Source organism: Triticum dicoccoides, chromosome 6B (assembly GCF_002162155.2).
Source record: "Triticum dicoccoides isolate Atlit2015 ecotype Zavitan chromosome 6B, WEW_v2.0, whole genome shotgun sequence".
In the NCBI taxonomy this organism is placed as follows: domain Eukaryota; kingdom Viridiplantae; phylum Streptophyta; class Magnoliopsida; order Poales; family Poaceae; genus Triticum; species Triticum dicoccoides.
Genome location: NC_041391.1, coordinates 668,795,020 through 668,807,841, shown reverse-complemented (window position 1 = coordinate 668,807,841; position 12,822 = coordinate 668,795,020).

Genomic DNA, 12,822 nt, shown 5'->3' with positions numbered 1-12,822 from the left:
CAACTTTTGTACCCACCATGTAAACATCCTTAACTTTCATGAGGGCTTTCCAGCAAGAAGAATTATTAGTTTTAACATAGGCAATACTGTGTCTCTTAAGATATTTCTTAGTGACAATAGTTTGCCATAAGCCATTATGTGTCTCGAGTTTCCACCACTACTTGACTAAGAGACTAATATTCTACCGGAAATCCAACTCGGTGCCTAGGCTCATCTGCTCCCGCTCAGATTTTTTTTCAAAACAAATACTAGAAAAATTCAAAAAAAAGTGCAATTTTTTTCGTGTGGTAGATAATTTGATACGTGAGGTACTGAGGTCCACTCCAAATTTCAAGGCTTTTGGACATCTGAGCAGCTCTCGGCAAAAAAGACAAATCGGGTCAGAACAGTGCATGAATAGTAACCATTTTTACATACCCTGATTTTGTCTTTTTTGCCGGGAGCTGCTCAGATGACCAAAATATTTGAAGCAGACCTGACGCATCAAATTATCTATCACACAATAAAATTAGATTTGTTTGAATTTTTTCTAGTATTTTTTTCATTTTTCTCTGAGCGCGCGTGCAATTGAGCCCGGGAGCAGAAACTCCGCGTCCGTAGCACCTTTCTCTTTAGATCTTCATATCCTAATCCAGCAAACCATATGGAACTTACGCCTATTGATCCCCTCTTGGCAGAAGAACATTCTTCTAGGCTTCTACATCTTCTCAATAGTGGTTTTATTTAGGACAAACATAGGCATGCAGTAGGATGGGATGCCAGATAAATTGGAATTAATCAAGAGTGAAGTGCATGGTCGGTCCTAAACTATTTCAGGGGTGTCTTGTAGGTCCTCAAACTATAAAAATAGGCATCCAGATCCTTGAAGTGTAGTAAGTGTGTCATTCAGGTCCAAAATCTGTCCGACCCCTCCTGACCGGCCATCTAGCGCCGTTGACCCGTGACACATCGGACAGGGGGCTCCCCAAGGTAACGGCTGGTGACGGAAAATGCAGATAAATTCAAATAAACTCCAGGGAACAATAAAAGCACTTCACTCCAAATAAATTCAAATTCGTGGTTTCAAAAAATGTTCACGAATAAGGAAAAAATGTTCGCAAATGGTAATTTTGAAAATGTGTCCGTGAACCACAAATTAATGAACATTTAAAGTCATGAATGATAAATTCAAAACTGTTAGCGATATTTTTGGAAGTCGTGAACAATTTTTTCACTATTGAGGAACATTTTTTGAAACCTTGAACATTTAAATTAATGAGCATTTTGTAAATACATAAGCATATTAGCAAATTCATAAATTTGTTTCAAAACCTTGAACATTTAAATTAATGAACATTTTATAAATACATAAACATATTATAAATTTCATGAACTAAACGTTTTTGTTAATCTGTGAACATTTTTAAATCCACTAAATATTTAAATTTCGCTCTTTTAAAAAATGAACAACATTTAAGAAATTTGTGCATTTTTTTTCAAATTCATCATTCATGAACATTTTTTCCATATTCGCGAACATTTTTTGTGGTTCCTTAACATATTTTGAGATTCATCATTCACGAACAATATTGGTGGTTTTGCGAACATATTCTTTTCTTTAAAAAAATGCGCAAACATTTTTTCCAAATTCTTGCGGACTTTTTTTACATTCATCAGCAGCGAACATTTTTTGAGTCGCAAACATTTTTTCCATATTCGTAAACAATATTTGTGGTTCGTGAACATATTTTCAAATTTATTGTTTGTGAATACTCTTTTAAAGTTGTGAACATTTATTTCATATTCATGAACTGTTTTTGTTGTTCGTGAACATACTTTTAAATAAATTGTCTGTGAATGTATTTTCTTTTCTAATAAAATTCATTGTTCCCAACATTTTCTTAAGGCCGCGACCATTTTTTTTCTTCCAAATTCACTGTTTGCAAACTTATTTTCAAATTCATCGTTCACGAACATTTTCTCGAAGTGATGAACAATTTTTCATATCCGCGGCCATTTTTATAAACTAATGAATATTTTTCTAAATTCATGGACATTTTTGCATATCCATGAACATTTTTTTTTGAAATAATCATTTTTGGATTTATTTGCATATTTCCGACCGCCCGCTACATTGTGGGGCCCGTTCTAACATGTCATGGGTAAACAGCTCCACCTGGCCACTCAGGTGGGGTTAAACAGATTTTAGATCATGTAATGCCTATTTTCATAGTTTTAAAACCTACATGACACCTAAGAAATAGTTCAGGGACGTACAATGCTCTTCACTCATTAATCAAGGTCAATCTCCCACCAGAGGAAGCCGTGTTACCAATCCAAGCATCTATTCTTTTGTCATCTTGGCTATAAGAAATTCCCAATCAATGGATTTCAGTTTAGCAAAGCTAACCGGAACACCGAAATACTTGACACCTAAACATATCAGCATAATAAGCAACAATGTTATTGTCCCCCCAATAGTGAAGATTTCACTTTTCCTAAAATTGATTCCTCTTCTTCTCCTATATGTATGCATGCATGGCTCAGAACCAGAGGACGGCGCTGGCGGGGCCGGGGATAACAAGCTAACGCACACGAGATTCCTCGTCTCGCATGCCTAGGCGGGGCTCATCATCGAGATGGGTGGGTCCGCCGCCGCCGCCGTCAAGGCCTGCTCTAGGGCATGTATCAAGCTGCCTCGCCACGACCAAGCTCCTATCAGGCACTGACTGCAGGGTCGTTCTCGTCTCTGGCACCTTCAGCTAGGTGATGAATGCCATGGAGAAGCTCCCCAACCAGGTATAGAGATGTAAATCAGTTCACAAGTGGAAGATAAAATGATCAATGAGTAAACGGATATACTATGATCATAGGGCATGAAAGATAATCCCTGAGAAATAGATGAACCAACGATGCTCGATGGCGATAGGTGAACTTGGTAGACCATTTCGCACTTCTGCCAAAGGACTACGTCTGGTTGGAGGGACTTGTGATTGAACACATGAGCAAACCTCTCCCCATCCTATTCTCCTTCAACCAGGATCTAATCAAACCCAGTTGATTTCGCTCGTGGTAGATGCTTATCGGTGATCTCCAAATCTTCAACAGACTTCCTTTGCAAACCACAATTACTCTTGGCTGCTGAAGATCTTGCTCGGTGAAGACAACAACTCTTCAACACTCGAGCCGACACTTATCCTCTAGAGAGTGTGCAACTCTCAAGCGTAATAGGTACAAGAACTATAACTCAGAACTACTGTGATGCTTAACCACTGTCCAAGTTTTGGTTCTTGGTTCTCTCTCGGTGGATTTTAAACTCAAATCTCTCAAGGAGGGGATGCTCAACCAATATTCTTAGAAATCTTAAGCGGAGCAGCCAATGGACAACGTTGGAACCGGGTGGCTATTTATAGCCACAACCTTCCTTTATGGGAAATGACTAAAATGGACATGTGAGACAACCAATGGCTGAACGAAACGAGTCCAATGGTCAGAAATTTGAGCATAACAGTAACATTCCTTGTGGAGCAAGAAATACTAACTCCTCAGTCCGAAAGATATCCCCTGCAGCATTGAAGAACTACATCTTCTGCTGACAAGTAATCATTCAGAGCATAAAGTGATTTCTCTCAGTCTTGCATAGGTTTGCGCTAAGCATAACAACAGATCTAAGCTTCGAGAACCTATACCCCTCTTAATAGTACAGAGGTCCTATGACTCAAGAAAGAGAAGAAGGACAACAAAACGAATGCCACATCTTCATTTCGCCTTCGACCTTCTCAGCTGCAGTCACTTTAGTTCAGGCGAACACCAAACCGGTTTCTTAGTGTCAGCAATAATTTTAAGGGGTCATCTTCTTCATCTCACTCTTCTCGCCTGAAAGGCATCGAGATACATAACTGAATCATCTCTGCATCTCAAATATCCTTCGGTGAAGTTCCTCGAACTTGACATCAAAGATGGCATTCTCTTTGGTTCTGCATGGGCTATTTCTCTCTGTGTGCACTAGCAAACAAACCAGTCCATGTCTGTTTCTGTCAACAATCTCCAAAACACAAGAGGGCAAATATTGCACCAACAATCTCCCCCTTTCCGGGATGATTGTTGACAAAACAAAACACATCGATAGATAGATGAAGTGATAGGAAATAAGGGATGTGAATGAAAAAACTAGACGAGAAGTAATTACGAAGATGAACACGCCCCTTGAATGTAGGCATCATACTAAGGATATTCCATTTGGGATATGCTTGGGAGATAAGCTGGAAGGTAGTGAGGTGAATCTTCGTATGAGGTGTCGTCGGGTATCATTTGTATCGTTGATCAATGCTCTCGATCCTGTCTGAGATGTTTCCTGCAACACACAATCTTAGAAAAGATTTTTTTTAAAGATTATGAATACTTTGAAATGATTTGTCACATAAATAGGCCATGATGATTTACTCGGAACAGAGTTTGAATCCGCACGAGGCATAGTAAATCCCCACAAATTAGATATGCAAGTTATATCACAACATCGAATGCAAAGGAAAATAACTCGAAGTGAATGAGCTCCAGATGGAGTTTTCCTTCAACAAGGATGAACAAATAATTGCTAGCGAAGGAAAAACATCACATCAGATAGACTGAAATGGTTTTTCGTTTGAGAACCGAATAGGTTCAGCTTGAAGTCGCTTTACTTCTCCTGCATTGTTAGATAATAGGAAATAGTGGAGTAGGAAATATGAGATATTGATTGAGACACTACATATCTCTATTCAGAGAGGTATGATTTCAATCTCCTTTGAATTATTTTACTTCACCTGCAAAATAGATAGATATCGAAGATAATCATTGCAATGAGTAAATATCGATAGCACCTGCAACCAAATAACCGATAGCAAATAGCATTGCATGGATTATTAACGGTACATGATGACTAAGTTCACCAACACCACATGCGGTGCTATAGAGTTTCATTACCAAAAGAAAATAGTTCAACGAAATAAACCAAATGGTTCGAAGGAAAAGCAAATGGCGAATGAAAACACCCTGCAAATAACCCGCTCATCTATCCTCTCGATGGTCTTCTCCCCCTTTTTGTCAACAAGTTTCAAAAAGGGAAGATAATGCATATGAAGAACTACTCGTCCAAAAACCCTCAAAGCTCGAACTGTTCGACGAAGCGGAACGAGCAATAGTTGAGGCCGAAGCAGGAGCAGGACTTGCAGCATTGGCTTCAAGCAGCTTTATGAGTGGAGCGAGATGCATCTGTCTTGAATATCACTGTGCCTGCAGTATCTTCAATCTCATTGTCTGCTTCAATAAACAACAGATCAGTTGAGTTAGAACACTGAGGAAGCACTGGGGTTTGCCTTCGGATGCGAGTTGCTTCAAACAGATTCAGATGGCCATATTATTTTTCGATTCCCTTTGCAGATAGCTGCTTGCGAGGGCAGTGCTTGCGCAGAAGGGTCCATGAGCGCTTGTGATCTCATGCAGGAGAGCTTGGTGAGTATAATTGTGAAGCAAATTGATCTGAGCCATCATTTCCAATTTAACTTTGCGATCGAGCTTTATGTGGCTCTCCAAGGCCTGTAGAGTTCAAAGAAAAATATCCTAAAGCGAGGGATTTTCTTCACGAGGTACTTCAACGGTGGCCTTCTTGATCTTCGGAACATGAGCAGAGGAGTCAACATATACAACTGAATCGACTAAGCGCTTGATTAAAGATTCATCAGATACAGCTGGGTCTTCTTTAATAGGGTTGAGAGGAGCCTTGCACTTCCTCGTCTTTGCACAGACAGATGGCTTCAAAGAACTTGAAGTTCCATCAATTTTGCTCGCTGGAACTTCTTCAACGGATTTCAATCCTTCAGGCACGGGAGCCTTATCTTTCACAGACATTGCAGCCTTGGAGTCGGACACTTGAAGTACACTCGGAGACATAATAACTTCTTGAGCCATGGGCTAAACATATTTCCTTTCTTCCTTTTCCATCTGTGGGGCTACGGAACGAGGAGCAGAATCAACATCCATCAGTGTGGGAGTAGCCAAGGGTTGAAGGAAATATGCCCTAGAGGCAATAATAAATTTATTATTTATTTCCTTATTTCATGATAAATGTTTATTATTCATGCTAGAATTGGATTAACCGGAAACTTAGTACATGTGTGAATACATAGACAGAACATATTGTCCCTAGTATGCCTCTACTAGACTAGCTCGTTAATCAAAGATGATTATGTTTCCTAACCATAGACATGTGTTGTCATTTGATGAACGGTATCACATCATTAGGAGAATGATGTGATGGACATGACCCATCCGTTAGCTTAGCATTATGATCGTTACAGTTTAATTGCTACTGCTTTCTTCATGACTTATACACATTCCTCAGACTATGAGATTATGCAACTCCCGAATACCGGAGGAACACTTTGCATGCTACCAAACGTCACAACATAAATGGATGACTATAAAGGTGCTCTACAGGTGTCTCCGAAGGTGTTTGTTGGGTTTGCATAGATCGAGATTAGGATTTGTCACTCCTTGTTTCGGAGAGGTATCTCTGGGCCCTCTCGGTAATGCTCATCACTATAAGCTTTGCAAGCATTGTGAATAATGAGCTAGTTGCAGGATGAAGTACTACTAAACGAGATTGAACTAGGTATGATGATACCAACGATCGAATCTCGGGCAAGTAACATACCGATGACAAAGGGAACAACGTTTGTTGTTATGTGGTTTGACCGATAAAGATCTTCGTAGAATATGTAGGAGCTAATATGAGCATCCAGGTTCTGCTATGGGTTATTGACTGGAGATGTGTCTCGGTCATGTCTACATAGTTCTCGAACCCGTAGGGTCGGCATGCTTAACATTCGATGACGATTGGTATTATGAGTTTATGTGATTTGATGTACCGAAGGTTGTTCGGAGTCCCAGATGAGATCACAGACATGACGAGGAGTCTCGAAATGGTCGAGACATAATTATTGATATATTGGACCATGTTGTTCGGACACCGAAAGTGTTCTGGATAGTTTCGGATAACACCAGAGTGCCGGAGGGTTACCGGAACCCCCCGGGAAGTAATGGGCCTTAGTGGGCCTTTAGGGGAGAGAGAGGGCCACACCAGGAGGTGGCGCACCCCCCCAAGGGGAGTCCGAATAGGACAAGGGGAAGGGGGCACGGCCCCTATTTCCCTTTCCCTCTCCCTCTCCTTCCTTCTTCTCCTTGTTGGACTAGGAAAGGGGGAACCTACTCCTACTTGGAGTAGGATTCCCCCCCTTGGGCGCGCCCCTTGTGGCCAGCCAGCCCCCTCCTCTTCTCCTTTATATACGGGGGAGGGGGGCACCCCATAGACACACAAGTTGATCTTTAGCCGTGTGCGGTGCCCCCCTCCACAGTTTTCCACCTCGGTCATATCGTCGTAGTGCTTAGGCGAAGCCCTGCGCCGGTAACTTCATCATCACCGTCAGCACACCGTCGTGCTGACGGAACTCTTCCTCGGCCTCAGCTGGATCTAGAGTTTGAGTGACGTCACTGAGCTGAACGTGTGCAGATCGCGGAGGTACCATGCGTTCGGTACTTGATCGGTTGGATCGCAAAGACGTTCGACTACATCAACCACGTTACTTAATGCTTCCACTTTTGGTCTACGAGGGTATGTGGACACACTCTCCCCTCTCGTTGCAATGCATCACCTAGATAGATCTTGCGTGATCATATGAATTTTTTGAAATTACCGCGTTCCCCAACAGTGGCATCCGAGCCAGGTCTATGCATAGATGTTATATGCACAAGTAGAACACAAAGAGTTTTGGGCGATAATAGTCACACTGCTTACCACCAATGTCTTACTTTGATTCGGCGGTATTGTTGGATGAAGCGGCCCAGACCGACATTACATGACCGCGTTCATGAGACTGGTTCTACCGACGTGCTTATGCACATAGGTGGCTGGCGGGTGTCTGTTTCTCCAACTTTAGTTGAATCGAGTTTGACTACGGCCGGTCCTTGTTGAAGGTTAAAATAGCACACTTGACAAAAATCGTTGTGGTTTTGATGCATAGGTAAGAACGGTTCTTGCTAGAAGCTAGCAGCCACGTAAAACTTGCAACAACAAAGTAGAGGACGTCTAACTTGTTTTTGCAGGGCTTCCTGTGATGTGATATGGTCAAAGGCATGATGTGATATAAATTGTTGTATGAGATGATCATGTTTTGTAACAAAGTTATTGGCAACTGGCAGGAGCCATATGGTTGTTGCTTTATTGTATGCAATGCAATCGCCATGTAATTGTTTTACTTTATCACTAAGCGGTAGCGATAGTCGTAATAACAATAGTTGGCAAGACGACAACGATGCTATGATGGAGATCAAGGTGTCGCGCTGGTGAAGATGGAGATCATGATGATGCTTCGGTGATGGAGATCATGAGCACAAGATGATGATGGCCATATCATGTCACATATTTTTGATTGCATGTGATGTTTATCTTTTATACATCTTATTTTTCTTAGTATGACGGTAGCATTATAAGATGACCCCTTACTAAATTTTAAGGTATAAGTGTTCTCCCTAAGTATGCACTGTTGCTACAGTTCGTCGTGCCGAGACACCACGTGATGATCGGGTGTGATAAGCTCTACGTTCACATACAATGGGTGAAGCCAGTTTTGCACACACAGAATACTCGGGTTAAACTTGACGAGCCTAGCATATGCAGATATGGCCTCGGAACACTGAGACCGAAAGGTCGAACGCGAATCATATAGTAGATATGATCAACATAGTGATGTTCACCATTCAAAGCTGCTCCATCTCACGTGATGATCGGACATGGTTTAGTTGATTTGGATCACGTGATAATTTAGATGACTAGAGGGATGTCTATCTAAGTGGGAGTTCTTAAGTAATATGATTAATTGAACTTTAATTTATCATGAACTTAGTCCTGATAGTTATTTTGCATGTCTATATTATTGTAGATCAATGGATCGTGCTACCGTTCCTTTGAATTTTAATGCGTTCCTAGAGAAAGCTAAGTTGAAGGATGATGGCAGCAACTACACGGACTAGGTCCGTAACTTGAGGATTATCCTCATTGCTGCACAGAAGAATTACGTCCTAGAAGCACCGTTAGGTGTACCACCCGTGCCAGCAACTATAGACATTGTGAATGCCTGGCAGACGCGTGTTGATGACTACTCGATAGTTCAGTGTGCCATACTTTACGGCTTAGAATTGGGACTTCAAAGACGTTTTGAACGTCATGGAGCATATGAGATGTTCGAAGAGTTGAAGTTAATATTTCAAGAAAATGCCCGAGTTGAGAGATATGAAGTCTCCAACAAGTTCTACAACTGCAAAATGGAGGAGAATAGTTCTGTCAGTGAACACATACTAAGAATGTCTGGGTACCATAACCACTTAACTTAGCTGGGAGTTAATCTTCCCGATGATAGTGTCATTGACAGAGTTCTTCAATCACTGCCACTAAGCTATAAAGGCTTCATGATGAACTATAATATGCAAGGGATGAACAAGACTATTCCCGAGCTCTTCGCGATGCTAAAAGCTGCGGAGGTAGAAATCAAGAAGGAGAATCAAGTGTTGATGGTCAACCTGACCACTAGTTTCAAGAAAAAAGGCAAAGGGAAGAAGGGGAACTTCAAGAAGAACCACAAGAAAGTTGCTGCTCAGGAGAAGAAACCCAAGTCTGGACCTAAGCCTGAAACTGAGTGCTTCTACTGCAAAGGGACTGGTCACTGGAAGCAGAACTGCCCCAAGTATTTGGCGGATAAGAAGGATGGCAAAGTGAAAGGTATATTTGATATACATGTTATTGATGTGTACCTTAGTAATGCTGGTAGTAGCGTCTGTGTATTTGATACTGGTTATGTTGCTCATATTTGCAACTCGAAACAGGGGCTACGGATTAAACAAAGATTGGCTAAGGACAAGGTGACGATGCGTGTGGGAAATGGTTCCAAAGTCGATGTGATCGCCGTCGGCACGCTACCTCTACATCTACCTTTGGTATTAGTTTTAGAACTGAATAATTGTTATTTGGTGCCAGCGTTAAGCATGAACATTATATCCGGATCTTGTTTGATGCGAGACGGTTATTCATTTAAATCAGAGAATAATGGTTGCTCTATTTATGTGAGTAATATCTTTTATGGTCATGCACCCTTGCTAAGTGGTCTATTTTTGTTGAATCTCGATCGTGGTGACACACATGTTCATAATATTGAAGCCAAAATATGCAAAGTTGATAATGATAGTGCAACTTATTTGTGGCACTGCCGTTTGGGTCATATCGATGTAAAGCGCATGAAGAAATTCCATGCTGATGGAATTTTGGAATCACTTGGTGCTTGCGAGCTGTGCCTTATGGGTAAGATGACTTAAACTCCATTCTCCAGAACAATGGAACGAGCTACTGACTTATTGAAAATAATACATACTGATGCATGCGGTCCAATGAGTATTGAGGCTCGTGGCGGGTATCGTTATTTTCTTACCTTCATAGATGATTTGAGCAGATATGGTTATATCTACTTAATGACGCATAAGTCTGAAACATTTGAAAAGTTCAAAGAATTTCAAAGTGAAGTGGAAAATCGTCGTAACAAGAAAATAAATTTTCTACGATCTGATCGTGGAGGAGAATATTTAAGTTATGAGTTTGGTCTTCATTTGAAACAACATGGGATAGTTTCACAACTAACTCCACCTGGAACACCACAACGAAATGGTGTGTCCGAACATTGTAACCGTACTTTATTGGATATGGTGCGATCTATGATGTCTCTTACTAATTTACCGCTATCATTTTGGGGTTATGCTTTAGAGATGGCTGCATTCACTTTAAATAGGGCACCATGAAAATCCATTGAGACGACACCTTATGAACTGTGGTTTGGCAAGAAACCAAAGTTGTCGTTTCTTAAAGTTTGGGGCTGTGATATTTGTGTGAAAAAGCTTCAACCTGATATGCTCAAACCAAATCGGAGAAATGCGTCTTCATAGGATACCTAAAGGAAACTGTTGGGTACACCTTCTATCATAGATCCGAAGGCAAGATATTTGTTGCTAAGAATGGATCCTTTCTAGAGAAGGAGTTTCTCTCGAAGGAAGTGAGTGGGAGGAAAGTAGAACTTGATGAGGTAATTGTACCTTCTCCCTTATTGGAAAGTAGTTCATCATAGAAATCAGTTCCAGTGATCCCTACACCAATTAGTGAGGAAGTTAATGATGATGATCATGAAACTTCAGATCAAGTTACTACTGAACCTCGTAGGTCTTCCAGAGTAAGATCTGCACCAGAGTGGTACGGTAATCCTGCTCTGGAAGTCATGTTACTAGACCATGGTGAACCTACAAACTATGATGAAGTGATGATGAGCCCAGATTCCGAGAAATGGCTTGAGGCCATGAAATCTGAGATGGGATCCATGTATGAGAATAGAGTGTGGACTTTGGTGGACTTGCTCGATGATCGGCAAGCCATAGAAAATAAATGGATCTTTAAGAAGAAGCTCGAAGCAGACAGTAATGTTACTGTTTACAAATCTCGACTTATTGCGAAATGTTTTCGACAAGTTCAAGGAGTTGACTATGATGAGACTTTCTCACCCGTAGCGATGCTTAAGTCTGTCCGAATCATGATACCAATTGCCGCATTTTATGATTATGAAATTTGGCAGATGGATGTCAAAACTGCATTCCTGAATGGATTTCTAGAAGAAGAGGTGTATATGATGCAACTAGAAGGTTTTGTCGATCCAAAGGGTGCTAACAAAGTGTGCAAGCTCCAGCAATCCATTTATGGATTGGTGCAAGCCTCTCGGAGTTGGAATAAACGTTTTCATAGTGTGATCAAAGCATACGGTTTTATGGAGACTTTTTGAGAATCCTGTATTTACAAGAAAGTGAGTGGGAGCTCTGTAGCACTTCTGATATTATATGTGGACGGCATATTGTTGATTGGAAATGATATAGAATTTCTGGAAGCATAAAGGGATACCTGAATAAGAGTTTTCCTATGAAAGACCTCGGAGAAGCTGCTTACATATTGGGCATCAAGATCTACAGAGATAGGTCAAGACGCTTAATTGGACTTTCACAAAGCACATACCTTGATAAATTTTTGAAGAAGTTCAAAATGGATCAGTCAAAGAAAGGGTTCTTGCCTGTGTTACAAGGTGTGAAGTTGAGTCAGACTCAATGCCCGACCACTACAGAAGATAGAGAGAAAATGAAGGTCATTCCCTATGCTTCAGCCATAGGTTCTATCATGTATGCAATGCTGTGTACCAGACCTGATGTGTGCCTTGCTATAAGCATAGGAGGGAGGTACCAAAGTAATCCAAGAGTGGAACACTCGACAACGGTCAAGAACATCCTGAAATACCTGAAAAGGACTAAGGATATGTTTCTCGTTTATGGAGGTGAAAAAGAGCACGTCGTAAACGACTACGTCGATGCAAGCTTTGACACTGATCCGGATGACTCTAAGTCGCAAACCGGATACATATTTTTATTGAATGGAGTAGTTGCCAATTGGTGCAGTTCCAAGCAAAGCGTCATGGAGGGATCTACGTGTGAAGCGGAGTACATTGCTGCTTCGGAAGCAGCAAATGAAGGAGTTTAGATGAAGGAGTTCATATCCGATCTAGGTGTCATACCTAGTGCATTGGGTCCAATGAAAATCTTTTGTGACAATGCTGGTGCAATTGCCTTGGCAAAGGAATCCAGGTTTCACAAGAGAACCAAGCACATCAAGAGACACTTCAATTCCATCCGTCATCAAGTGTCGGAAGGGGACATAGAGATTTGCAAAGATACACA